Source organism: Bombina bombina, chromosome 1, assembly GCF_027579735.1.
Source record: "Bombina bombina isolate aBomBom1 chromosome 1, aBomBom1.pri, whole genome shotgun sequence".
Lineage (NCBI taxonomy): Eukaryota > Metazoa > Chordata > Amphibia > Anura > Bombinatoridae > Bombina > Bombina bombina.
Genome location: NC_069499.1, coordinates 786578773 through 786593442, shown reverse-complemented (window position 1 = coordinate 786593442; position 14670 = coordinate 786578773).

Here is a 14670-nt window from a genome sequence, read left to right as displayed (position 1 = left end):
TACTTTTTCCAAAAAAAAATTTGAAAATCACATTTATATTGACGTGTTAAATAAAGTCTATTTTCTTTAAGAGACATTATTGTGTTAATATTTTATTGTAACTATTTTTATTTTAACAATGAATATGGTTTAAATTCCTTTTAGGAGTGGGGGGGTGAAATATGCTAACAAAAATATATTTGAAGATTAAACTATGTGGATCTCATACATGATACAAAAAAACAACATTTGCATTCAAGGGACAGTATCCTATATTTTTTACATAACTGTATGTAATAGACACTACTACAAACAACAAGATTAACATATACTGATAGCAATATTAAAAAGCTTCAAACACTTGCAAATAAAATAGGGTTAGCTATATTTTAAATATAGATGAACCACCATTACAACCGTAAAACACAATACCCCATCATTAACATATGAAAAGAACCTTTACACAAACTGGACAAAGCTGGAGATGGTACTCACATGAAACTCATTGGCTTTGCGAGGAGTAAGAAAATAACTTACATTTTCTTACAACACAAGACAAAATAAACCTATTGGTTAAACAATGGACTATCTAACTATAGACAAAATCAAATATTTTTATTTATAATGTGAGTGTCTAATGAACCTTTCATAAAATATACAACGAAATTACATTTAGAAGAAGTCGGCATCATATATTTAGCATATGATAAATGCATATTGATTACTTTATTCAAACACAATAGCGCATATTTATTAATTAGATATGTTCAACATTAAACACAACATTAATTTTTAAGAAAAAGGAACATTGTTGACAAACATATTAAACATGGACTGTAGAGATTTGCACTTGCCTAGAAATATCCTATGCATGAAAACATTTTGCTTTCGTTCGTTGATTCAACCAGACATCCAGCAAAAGAGAATGTGTTGGTCTTTATCAGCTACGGGTCAACAATGTAACATGATGCAAATAATACATATTCGCAAGCTTTTTAAAATTGCATGCAGTCACAAACGTTTTTAACGTGCACAAATATTGCGGGACTACGCAATCCAATCACACGTTTTTTTAACTTTACATGTGCCGTCTTAACATGGCGCTTCCTTGATCACGTAAGAACGCCATCCAATGAAAGGCACATTATTGATCACGTAAGAACGCCCAAAAAAAAAAGGCGCATCCTTGATCGCGTCAAAACGCAATCCAATAAAAGGCATATTCCTGATCACGTAAGAACGTCAGTCAATACAAGGAATCATTGGACAGCCTGGCAGGTGACGTCTTAAGCAACATGGCGCATCCGAGATCGCTGAAAAACCGCAGACAATACAAGGACTCAGTGACATCTTGGCATATCATTAAGAAACGTATTTATATTTTAGGAACTAGTATGTGTGTAGATTGCTATCTAGGAATGTCACCAAATCATGAATCATCTTTTCGGACTTGACTGTCCCTTGAACTATAGCTATGGTGTATATCTTTAACATTTAAAAGATACACATGAGAAATACATATGCCATTGATGTTTTAAGATATGTTTGGATTGTTGTTGAATAACAATAGTTATACATGTATTGATTAAACGTGTCATTTATTCAAGTTTAATTATGGTCAGCCTACCTATAGCCATATATGGGAGGAGATGTATTTTGTTAACATATTAGTTAACTAATATTCATCATCTACATTATTTGTATTACACACAGAGATTGATTTGGCTACACTTTGACAATAATATAGATTTGAAAATGAAATACAGGTGCTGTCAACATTACAATAAGATTGTTTATTAATAAAATTATATGTCCTTGTTCTTGTAAAAAGGACAAAAACGCTTTACAAATGGAAATACATTCATTTACAATAGTGATCAACATCACTTAAAGGGACATTATTTTGTTTTTAAAAAGAGCATACACATAGTCAATACTATTTAAATAAAATGAACACTTTACAGGGATTATATCATTGTATCAATACTCAGATCATTTTGTAAAGGTGCATCAATTCATGCAGAGTTTATAAATACACACATGGATATGAACATTTAAATATACATATATACACAAATACAAAAATATATATACATATATAAAGAAATTACTCTGCTAATCATAATCAGGCAATGATAGAGCTAAGAGAAAATAATATAAACACAAATAATAAGATTACATTGGAGATGTTAATCTTAAAGTCATTTACTATTGTCTTACATATATGATTTCATTATAACAAATAGATTTGTTAGGTCCCTTTAAGGATAAACAACATAAACTAGAGCTTGCAAAAAATAACAGGAAGAATGAGGACAAAGATTTGTGAAATAAAATTTATTTTATTAGTATGTAAGAAAACATACACAACGTTTATAAATAATCTTTTAAAAATAAGGAATATATGAGCCATATGACAAGGTAACACAGTGCATCACAGTCCATGAAGAGAGTTGCCAAGGGCCAGCATAGCCCCATTGGAGACACATGACAAGGTAACACAGTGCATCACAGTCCATGAAGAGAGTTGCCAAGGGCCAGCATAGCCCCATTGGAGACACATGGCAAGGTAACACAGTGCATCACAGTCCATGAAGAGAGTTGCCAAGGGCCAGCATAGCCTCATTGGAGACACATGACAAGGTAACACAGTGCATCACAGTCCATGAAGAGAGTTGCCAAGGGCCAGCATAGCCCCATTGGAGACACATGACAAGGTAACACAGTGCATCACAGTCCATGAAGAGAGTTGCCAAGGGCCAGCATAGCCCCATTGGAGACACATGGCAAGGTAACACAGTGCATCACAGTCCATGAAGAGAGTTGCCAAGGGCCAGCATAGCCCCATTGGAGACACATGGCAAGGTAACACAGTGCATCACAGTCCATGAAGAGAGTTGCCAAGGGCCAGCATAGCCTCATTGGAGACACATGACAAGGTAACACAGTGCATCACAGTCCATGAAGAGAGTTGCCAAGGGCCAGCATAGCCCCATTGGAGACACATGACAAGGTAACACAGTGCATCACAGTCCATGAAGAGAGTTGCCAAGGGCCAGCATAGCCCCATTGGAGACACATGGCAAGGTAACACAGTGCATCACAGTCCATGAAGAGAGTTGCCAAGGGCCAGCATAGCCTCATTGGAGACACATGACAAGGTAACACAGTGCATCACAGTCCATGAAGAGAGTTGCCAAGGGCCAGCATAGCCCCATTGGAGACACATGACAAGGTAACACAGTGCATCACAGTCCATGAAGAGAGTTGCCAAGGGCCAGCATAGCCCCATTGGAGACACATGGCAAGGTAACACAGTGCATCACAGTCCATGAAGAGAGTTGCCAAGGGCCAGCATAGCCTCATTGGAGACACATGACAAGGTAACACAGTGCATCACAGTCCATGAAGAGAGTTGCCAAGGGCCAGCATAGCCTCATTGGAGACACATGACAAGGTAACACAGTGCATCACAGTCCATGAAGAGAGTTGCCAAGGGCCAGCATAGCCTCATTGGAGACACATGACAAGGTAAAAGAGTGCAACAGGCACAACAAAAAACTGATAAAAAGGCCAAAGGGCAACAATATAAATACAAATTCAACATGTGGACGGAGGATTATTATCTGCCACCATGGAGCATATCCAGATCCTCCACTTACTGGTCATCCTCTTCATTGTCCTGTGCATGTCCAGCTCCAGATTCAGGCCTTGAACGTAATTGCATAATTTCACGCAGAGTCAAGTCCTGAACCCGGAGCTGGGCCTGCATGGTGTCGTTCATCCCTCTCAGGACAGCTGCGTTCCTCAACACGGCCTGCTCTACTCTTGCTATCCCTTCTAGCATGAGCCATGCTGAGTCACAGCCTAAAATAAAATAAAAATTAATATTAAGGATAATTACACAACAGAATAAAAGATTTTAATACATACATTGTCATCATAAAGACAAATAATTATTTACATCAATTATTTTTCATATATTCTTTACACATGAATTAGGTTATTCAGACAGACAGAAATCATTAAAGGCTCATGTTACTCAAACATGTTGAACCCTTTAATTGGTTTTAGATGATCCACTTATACAGCTTGAGTGTATCAAATCTTGTTAAAGGATTTACATTGTACTTACATCAGCAATTTAAAAATTCAATTTAGACTGTGGTAGGCACACCTATCCTTAAACATTTTGGCATTGAGGACAAGCTGTGTAAACATAGCAACCAGAAGAAATTACATTCCCACTGGGTTAGACAAGAGATAATGTATCCACATTTGGACATAAAATTTTGGATCCAAGTAGTGGTGTTTGGTATATGTAGTGATATCCAATTAAAGGGACACTGAACCTAAATATTTAATGGACTGATTCAGATAGAGCATGACATGACAAATCTTTAGAAATTACACATATTCATTATATGTTTTAATTGTCAAGCTATATTTTGAATGCAAGAATGTTGGTTTTTATGGAAGCCAATATTTGTTGATGAACCTTGTTTGTGCATGCTGGTTGATGGATACATTCATCCAACAATAAAGAAATGATGGCCACATTTATTTTATTGTTTAAACTAATTATAGGAATAAGTTGTTTTCAATAAATATATCAAGAGAATGACGAATAATTCATAAGAGTATTCTATGATACATTGGCTTAACATTGCATGCTGGATTTGAATCACAATTTAACCAATTTAACTTCACTGTACCTTTAAGTATCTTATAAAGTGTATTTAGAATGATACTTACAGCTGTGCCTGGGAAGGACAATCTGACACCCAGGACAATGAAGGTTTAAACAGGGGGAAGGGATGGGATTGGCTCGGGGAGGGATGGGAATGGCTTGGGGAGTGGTGAGCTGCTGCTCCAGGGTAGGCCGTACAGCTGGGGAGTGGGGAGTTTGGGTCTGGGCAGCTGTACGGGCCAGAATACGGGGAGAGCGGCGAAGGGGGGTGTATGGGCGTTTTTTGGGAGGGACAGGATATGAAATATGGGAAGGGCTGGCAGTGGTCGGGGCATGGTCATGGGTTTGGTGATGGGAAGGGCTCTGGGTGTGTGCAGAGGTGTGGCCATGGTCAGGGGTGTGTGCACGGGGAGGGGTCTGTGACTGGGCAGGGGCGGAATCCAGATGACCAGAAGTGGTGGATCCATCTGAAAATGTAAAATAAATATATTAACATCTCATACATCCTGACATCAAATCAACGCATTTAAAATTGATTATGTTTTCAATATACCTCGAAGTGTGTTTGAATCTGTAAACTATTCTGAAATGAGGATATGGTATCTATATAGGCACTCAGATGAATCTCAATGACTGTCTGTACAATGTGAAACTTATTATTGTGTTTTGGCATGGAATATGCATGTGACATAATGATGGCATGAATTATATATTCTTAAAAAAATATATACAAGCAGATTTTCATGCTGCCTGATATAGAAAGGGGGCAGTAGTGTATTTGAACAGACAAATAATATTCCTTTTTAAAGGGAAAAAGCTGTAGACTTTGAATGTCTTCAATAAAATGATTTCAAAAAAAGAAACATGTTGGAAACATGATAGATATATTTCACATACCATCAGACTCCAAGGCAGCCTCTTCCTCCTCCATCCCACATGTGACATCAATCTCTGTAAAACATAACATGTTGTGTACACCTTAAGATCAGATATTATAACATATGTTACTGTTGCTCAAATACGCACATCAATGTTGCATTAAAGATATACACACACAAAGTTATGATTTACATCATTTTGATGGAGCATACAAATGACAATAGATTTGTTATTGTCAATAAATCAGAATCTTAATGTATTGTTTGTCTTAATGTTAAATTCATAAAAGCATAGTACATAGAACATTTAAGATTTCTCATGTGTGTATCACTTGATGACTGTTGTTAAAAAAAAAAAAAAATGAAAAAAACATATGTTAGACATCTTATGAATAACAAATGTGTAGAATAATAAAGTAGAAATTATTAATCGCTCAATATAAAAAATAAATATATAATCAGAAGATAAATTCTATGATTTTTTATAATGTTATGCTTCATCGGAATCATGATCATAATATTGATTAGCAATACACCTTCAATTACATATAAATGAGTCAATGGACTTACCAGGAGACCGCAAAGGCGGCTCTATGTCACTGCTGGATTCCTGTGGGCTCCCCACACCAACTCTCTCTATGAATGATATAGATATATATTATTAAACACATTTTGGATATCACTAAATCACATCTGTCTAGAATTTTAACATTAATCAACTTTAAAATGTGAATAATAGAGCAGTCATTACACCAGAAAATGCTTGATTGAATTAAGGGGATTCTGTAAACATATCTGTATTCAACATATGTTTAATGTCAGACTACATTAGACATCAAATTCATCTCAGATGCTGCTATTGCATATCTAAATATACCCAATGATCAATGTTCTTAACCCTTTAAGGACACAGCTTTCACTTAGCTCAATTGTTTTATGACGGAATAATTCCGTCATATGTCCTTAAGAAGTTACAAGAATACACACAAACCACATATTGAGGAGCATCTGTTGACAAATCTAAACAAACATGTGTCACATCGAGCCATTTTTTCAATGTACAGTAATCTTGTTTAGGACACAACACATATTTATCACAATACATAACAAACTTTATTATTACTAATATGTAATCATGGTGCTGTTAGAGTATGCAGATATATATAAAGTAACTCCAACAGATAATTAGATTTATATATCAATAGTTTTTAATAAAAATAATGTAATGATGAATGAATCTATTTTGTCTTAAAGGGACACTGACATGATTAATTTAAATAATTGATTTCTATGTTCAAACTGTAAAAAATGATTTAACATTGACTCCTATTATAATTCGAATGTTGTTCGATATTAATCTTAAAGGCAGATAAGGAATATTGGATTCAATAAATATTGTTTGTTGAAGGTATCCACCAATCATCAATATAAACCCAGGTTGGTCAACAAATATTTAGATGCACATAAACGTACTTTCTTTATTTTAAACTACATTTAGCAATAGAATATGTCACATATGATGATAGTATTATATTTTATGTTTATTAATATTGCATACTGTATGTGAAAGACAATATTAATAATTGTAGTTCAGTATCCCTTTAATCTAAAATTAAATAGATTCCACAATGTTGTTGTTTGTTAATGAATTATCTACTCCATATGTTGATGTAATGAATGGTATTGAGCATGCAATTAAAATCAAATATGTTATTTAAGTATATCCGAATAATTATATAATTTTCATCTATTAAATAGACATTACATATAAATATAGAACAATGTGTATTTAGTATGTAATGTTCATTCCATGTTTCTAAGACAAATGTCAATTAAAATGAGACATACCATACTGTGACAAGCCCTGGCTTGAGGATCCAGCAGCCACATCCATATCTGTAATATATTAAATGAGGATTGCATATCATTAATACTAATCATGCCATGTTTAAAATATTTACATTAATAACAAATCAATAGAAAAATATTAATCCTTTGGTAGTCCCATGAGTTAATAGTTTCCGCAATTAAATGAATGATAAATATATCCTGGACTCTTATTTTCAATCAGTTGTGTTGTTTACTGTATCTTTAAGAATATATGCTTGTTATTACATAATCATCAATTGATGGCCATATGTTATAATTTATTAGTATTATTCGTTTTTTATTAGATATAATATTTAAAATAAGAATACTGTATTCTTCACTAATCTAAGATTTTCCATTTAATTTTTAACAACATGTATAAAGCAATGCCACTTTCCGCAAACCCATGTTAACGTGGATGAGAAATGCCATTTTCGCGATCATTGCGCAATGATTCCAAGCGGAATTACGCATCCGTCATTTGACCAACATGTATAAAGCAATGCCACTTTCCGCAAACCCATGTTAACGTGGATGAGAAATGCCATTTTCGCGATCATTGCGCAATGATTCCAAGCGGAATTACGCATCCGTCATTTGACCAACATGTATAAAGCAATGCCACTTTCCGCAAACCCATGTTAACGTGGATGAGAAATGCCATTTTCGCGATCATTGCGCAATGATTCCAAGCGGAATTACGCATCCGTCATTTGACCAACATGTATAAAGCAATGCCACTTTCCGCAAACCCATGTTAACGTGGATGCGAAATTACATTTCCGCTCTGTGACGCATATTCTGTAGAGCGCAAGAAACATCATTCCAATTTCATGTATCACTAATGTAAAATCAGATATCTAAACATCATATGTAGTGTATGTTGTGAGATCTGTATAGGTTTAGTATCTGACTAAATACACATTTTGGATTTTTAACATTATAAATATTATATGAAGTTGGATAATTACCTGGTTCAGATTCTCTATCGGGTCCTCCCAGGCCACCGGACGGAGAAGCATCTGCCCTGTCCCCTGCGTCAGGACTTTCAGATCCCGCAGCTGGGAGGGAAGAAGAGGAGGCCGAGGATGGCGAGGATCTAAATCTTTTGGGGACCCGGAGATTGAGGAGCTCGCATAAAGTCACCTCATAAGGGAGTAGGTACAGTTTCCGCGGGGCCTTTCTTTGGCCCCCTCTTTTACGGGCTTGTACCCAGTCCCTTATGAGGTTGACTTTTTTCGATAAACGCAACCTCATATCTCCGAATCTCCTCATGATCTGATCCTGGGTCCTCTGGACGTCACACACCAATCTAACCGCATTGGTGATAGACTCCCAGAGGGCCTTCTTAACAGGCGCATCTGTCGAGCTCCTCTTGTTCCCAAACAGCTGGGGATAAAAGTCCTTGACGGCGTGGACCAGTGCAGCGCTCTCCTCCTTGGTGAACCTGGGAACTGACATGCCTGCTGGGTTGTATAATAATAATATATATTGCCTGCAGGCATTAGAGAACTGACAAAGATGGCAACGTGTAATGGACTTTTATATGGTGAAGTAAACATGAGATGCACCATGGGACAATTTATCTGTACATCTGATTGGATAAAAGTTTGAAATATTGTTATAATGTCTGTGAGACCATCCTGACTCAAGTTGTGTTTGTGTGATGAACTCTGATTGGCCGTTCCTTAATGTTTCATATCTTAGTAACTTCCTTACACATACCGCTTGGTGGTGCTGTAACTTCATTTTTCATGTAGACTTATTTGTAACTCATGGGCCTGTCATGCGGATATGTGTGACGCAGATTTAATATCCGTGATCCGTGAAATATTAATGATTAAATACTCTTTAAAATCTAATCCTGTCACATTATTAATGTTGTAGACATTTCTCGGTTTAATAACGGTCTGTTTCTTTAATACAAATACACATTTAATATTGTATGTCTTTATTGTTCTTTAAATAAATTTATTGTGAAGTATTGACATTGCTCTATTAAATGTATTTATAATGCACATTGATTGTGTGCTATTGCGTGACATTACACTAATGTTTAAATATGCTAATCTGGTGTTTGAAGATGCGTTTCCCACGCAATATTTATTAATGTTAAAATTCCGGGAAGAATGTCAGTAACTTTGATAATCTGTTTATAAATGTTAAACTACAGCTTTGTTATTCGCAAATAAACCTCGAGCTTGTATTTCTCTGAAGTGCTCATATATGTTATTGTGCAATGGCGTCTTTAGTTTTAAAGAGACATTACAAACAATTGTATCAAATGATCTGTAGAGATAGAAGATTGTTTAGACTTTAAAATGTAAATCATTTTCTCTTAGTATTTATATATCCTCAACATAAGAAATTTAAATGCACATGGTTGAGCCAATCACATAAGGCATCTCTGTGCATCCACCAATCTTCATCTACTGAGCCTATCTCGATATGCTTTTCAAGCAAAGTATGTCAAGATAGGAAGAGAAGTAAATACACTATTTCAAGCTCTTAAAGGGACACTGTCCAAAAAAATTTACCATTGGTGATTGAGCATGAAATGTTAATCAACTTTATTATTTAATACGATTATCAAATGTTAAGTTATCTTGTTATGTTTCTTTGAAAAACAATAATGATATTTTATATTACGGACAATTGTTTAATAAAAACCTGGGTTGTCCTTGACGATTGTTGCATCAATTATTCCAAACAATCAAGTTCTGTCCAGAGTACTGAAGCAAATAAATTAGCTATTTACTGCCTTATTTCTAAAGTAATGATAGCAACATCACAATGAGCATTCATAATATGAGACAAGTTTTAAAGTTGATTAAAATAGAATACTCATTCAGAATGTATAAATCTTTGTTTTTTTAAATGGCTACCTTTAAGTATATTTTGAGTTCATGTCCCTTTAAATAAACATTTCACAATAATGCTTAATATATCATAAACCTAGGCACCTTCCTTTTGCTAAATGAGTCTAACATATGAGTAAAGCAAATTTAGATTAACTTCTAGATTGTTTTACACACTGACTGAAATATATTTATTAAATGAGGTCTTTTTTAGCCTTCAGCGTAGAGGGACATTAAGCTATATGTTATGTATGCATTTTGTATCATAATCTTATATTTGACCAACTTTATATGTTTTGTTATTCAATTATTATATTGTAATTATATATATTCGTGGATTAAATACATCTCTACATAGGCTATTTTGATGCTGATTGTTGTTTGCATATAGATGCCTTATATCATTGACTAAGATATGTGCATTTATTTTTATTTTAACAAGTATATTTAAAGACTGAATGTAATTCTATAGTACATTCTAAATATGTTTAAATTCTTGTATGATATTTGTAACAATGTATACAAAATATACATTTTGAATGACCCCTTTAAGGACCCAAACATATTGTATTTTGATTTAACATTGACAAAATAAACTAAAGGGGAAATTACATTCTATATAGATATTTGATGTCTAACCCAAGAGGTAAGATTGTAATAAATACATAATATTACTAAGTATAGTTAAATGACTCCACTAGAAAATTACATAGATTAACCTGGCATCCAATAACTAATTATTAAAAATTATAAAGTTAAATGACCTACCATTTATAAATGTAATAATTGTAAAATATTTTCTAATAATGTTTTGAGATACCTAAGGAAGATACATGATCTTATACAATTCTTTTTACATTCAACAACACTGTCACTTTCATGTAATTGAACCACTTCACCTTATTAAATGTTAAAACAATCATAATATTAATACATATCCTAAATATTTTTAATATATACTTTTTCAATATAAAAGCATTGAAGAATATGACTCCCCAATTAATGTTAAAATATATCTTTTAATATTCTCTGAAGAATTTTATTTTCTACTATTAATGCATTATTTTCTCTTATGCATGTGCTTGTCAAATAGCCAACTATCAGTCATGGGAGTCCAAGTTTTATTTATTTACAGATTATATTGATATATATTAGAATCTGCTAAAAAAAAAATATATATTTAATAGAAAATAATTAAATATTCCATGAAGTCATCAGATGCCAATCTGAAATGACAAATAATAAAAATGGAACAAAGTTAATACACACGTTGTAAAATATTCATAAAATACATTTAAAATCATATGGTGTCTATGCTCTAACTTTGATCAACATTTTTTACACATAATCATTACATTCATTTTAAATTAATGAAATACATACACCATTATATTGTTGATTAAAAATAATATTTAAATTTCAAAAATTAAATTTATACATAATAATGTATATCACATGTAAACAATATATGTATGCTGAACATAAATGTAATATTTCATGTCCATTCAAATACCTCTATATCAACTATAATATGTATTCCTTTTTCTGATTGTGATCCCTAAATATCTAATTAAGAACTAAATATGACTAATGTATGTAAGCTACTAATATTCTACAGTCTTCACTAGCATGCATTGGTACACCAACCTGGACAATGCATGGTCTTTGAATGTCAATTCAGGGGTAAACAGTTGATCTTCAATAGGTGTCTTATTCATCAGTTCATTAAATAGAGGACTGGGAAATACCATCTAAAAAGGAAAATCATCTAAGTGTCTGATTGTGATCCCTAAATATCTAATTAAGAACTAAATATGACTAATGTATGTAAGCTACTAATATTCTACAGTCTTCACTAGCATGCATTGGTACACCAACCTGGACAATGCATGGTCTTTGAATGTCAATTCAGGGGTAAACAGTTGATCTTCAATAGGTGTCTTATTCATCAGTTCATTAAATAGAGGACTGGGAAATACCATCTAAAAAGGAAAATCATCTAAGTGTCTGATTGTGATCCCTAAATATCTAATTAAGAACTAAATATGACTAATGTATGTAAGCTACTAATATTCTACAGTCTTCACTAGCATGCATTGGTACACCAACCTGGACAATGCATGGTCTTTGAATGTCAATTCAGGGGTAAACAGTTGATCTTCAATAGGTGTCTTATTCATCAGTTCATTAAATAGAGGACTGGGAAATACCATCTAAAAAGGAAAATCATCTAAGTGTCTGATTGTGATCCCTAAATATCTAATTAAGAACTAAATATGACTAATGTATGTAAGCTACTAATATTCTACAGTCTTCACTAGCATGCATTGGTACACCAACCTGGACAATGCATGGTCTTTGAATGTCAATTCAGGGGTAAACAGTTGATCTTCAATAGGTGTCTTATTCATCAGTTCATTAAATAGAGGACTGGGAAATACCATCTACAAAATAGAAAATCATCTAAGTGTCTCCAATAGGATGTCTCCACAGCCTTATTCTATCAAATAGTTTGCACTTACCATGTGAACATGTCTTTGTATGGTTTTCAAGGTCAGCAGAATTTAAATATGCCAGACATGATCCCATTGGTATACTTCAATTTCAATCTTGGCTTTTTCCCCACTGTCAGTCTTTGAAATCTTCACTGTCAGGCTTCAAATTGTTCCCTTTCAGTCTTTATATTAAGTCATCTCCCTAATGTAAGAAATTATATATAAAGATTTCATACAAGTGTGTGAATCAGTTCTGTACCCCTCTCCCACCCCCCATTTTATACTAAATATCTATCACTAGCTTACTAAGCCTGTGTATGAACCTGTGTTATTTTCTATCAAGTGTGAAGATGAGTCATATTGAGCAGAACAAACCTCTGTGTGACATTGAACCATAGTCATTCTAGAGTATCCCTTTCTGATTATGTACATAAGTAATGTGTAAACAAAGTTATATTTTTAAAAATGTATGCCATATTATGTATTTGTGTACAAATCATGCCAGCAACAGTCCATACATTTCTACTTACCATCTAATGTCCTCTATAAAAACCAGGTGGCAAAGACTCGCTATAGGACCCAATGCCCAGAGCATCACCTATATTATGAGAAATAAATATTATTCTAACATTTGATCAATACTAACATGTTTGCACAATTCTCTACTTGTCATTTCCCTAGAGTTCACATCTATTGAAAATACTCCAGTGTAACTTCTATTATTTACCGTCTAAAGTGGCGGTTGATGACGTCTGCTCTGACATCAAGTCCCTCGTCCTGGAATTCCCCCTCTAGAACAGGATCATCCTCCTCATCTCTGAGGAGGTCTCTGTCCACCGGGACGGCCTGCAGCATCCCAGCCCGCTGTGCAATATTATGCAGGACGCTACAGGCTACAACGATCTTAGCCACCTTCTTTGGGTTGTACTGGAGTGCTCCTCCAGAACGGTCCAGGCACCTGAATCTCATCTTCAGGAGCCCGAACATCCTTTCAACCACCGCCCTGGTTCTCTTATGAGCCCTATTGTAGCGCTCCTCAGACACATCAGTTGGGCTACGCAAGGGGGTAATGAGCCAAGGCCGGCTCATGTACCCAGAATCACCTATAAATTTAGAACAGAACATAATTCAAACAGAATACTTAAACTAGTATATTGTTGTATAAATATATTTTTTAAAAACCATAATCCATATTAAAAGTTGTCAGAAACATAAAAAAAATAAAATAAATTATATATAAATCTGTATCTAGCCATTTCATCTAAGACATGCTACATATGCGTATTTCTCCTAAACCAAACCTTGTGTAAAATGCTAACTACATGTTTACATTGCATTCTCTATATGAACACTTAAGGTAAGACATGCTACATATCTGCATTTCAATAAAACTAGACATTAGCAGAAATAGACAATGACAGGGTTAAATTGCATGAGATAATATCTTGCTATTTCATCTAAGACATGCTACATATGCGTATTTCTCCTAAACCAAACCTTGTGTAAAATGCTAACTACATGTTTACATTGCATTCTCTATATGAACACTTAAGGTAAGACATGCTACATATCTGCATTTCAATAAAACTAGACATTAGCAGAAATAGACAATGACAGGGTTAAATTGCATGAGATAATATCTTGCTATTTCATCTAAGACATGCTACATATGCGTATTTCTCCTAAACCAAACCTTGTGTAAAATGCTAACTACATGTTTACATTGCATTCTCTATATGAACACTTAAGGTAAGACATGCTACATATCTGCATTTCAATAAAACTAGACATTAGCAGAAATAGACAATGACAGGGTTAAATTGCATGAGATAATATCTTGCTATTTCATCTAAGACATGCTACATATGCGTATTTCTCCTAAACCAAACCTTGTGTAAAAT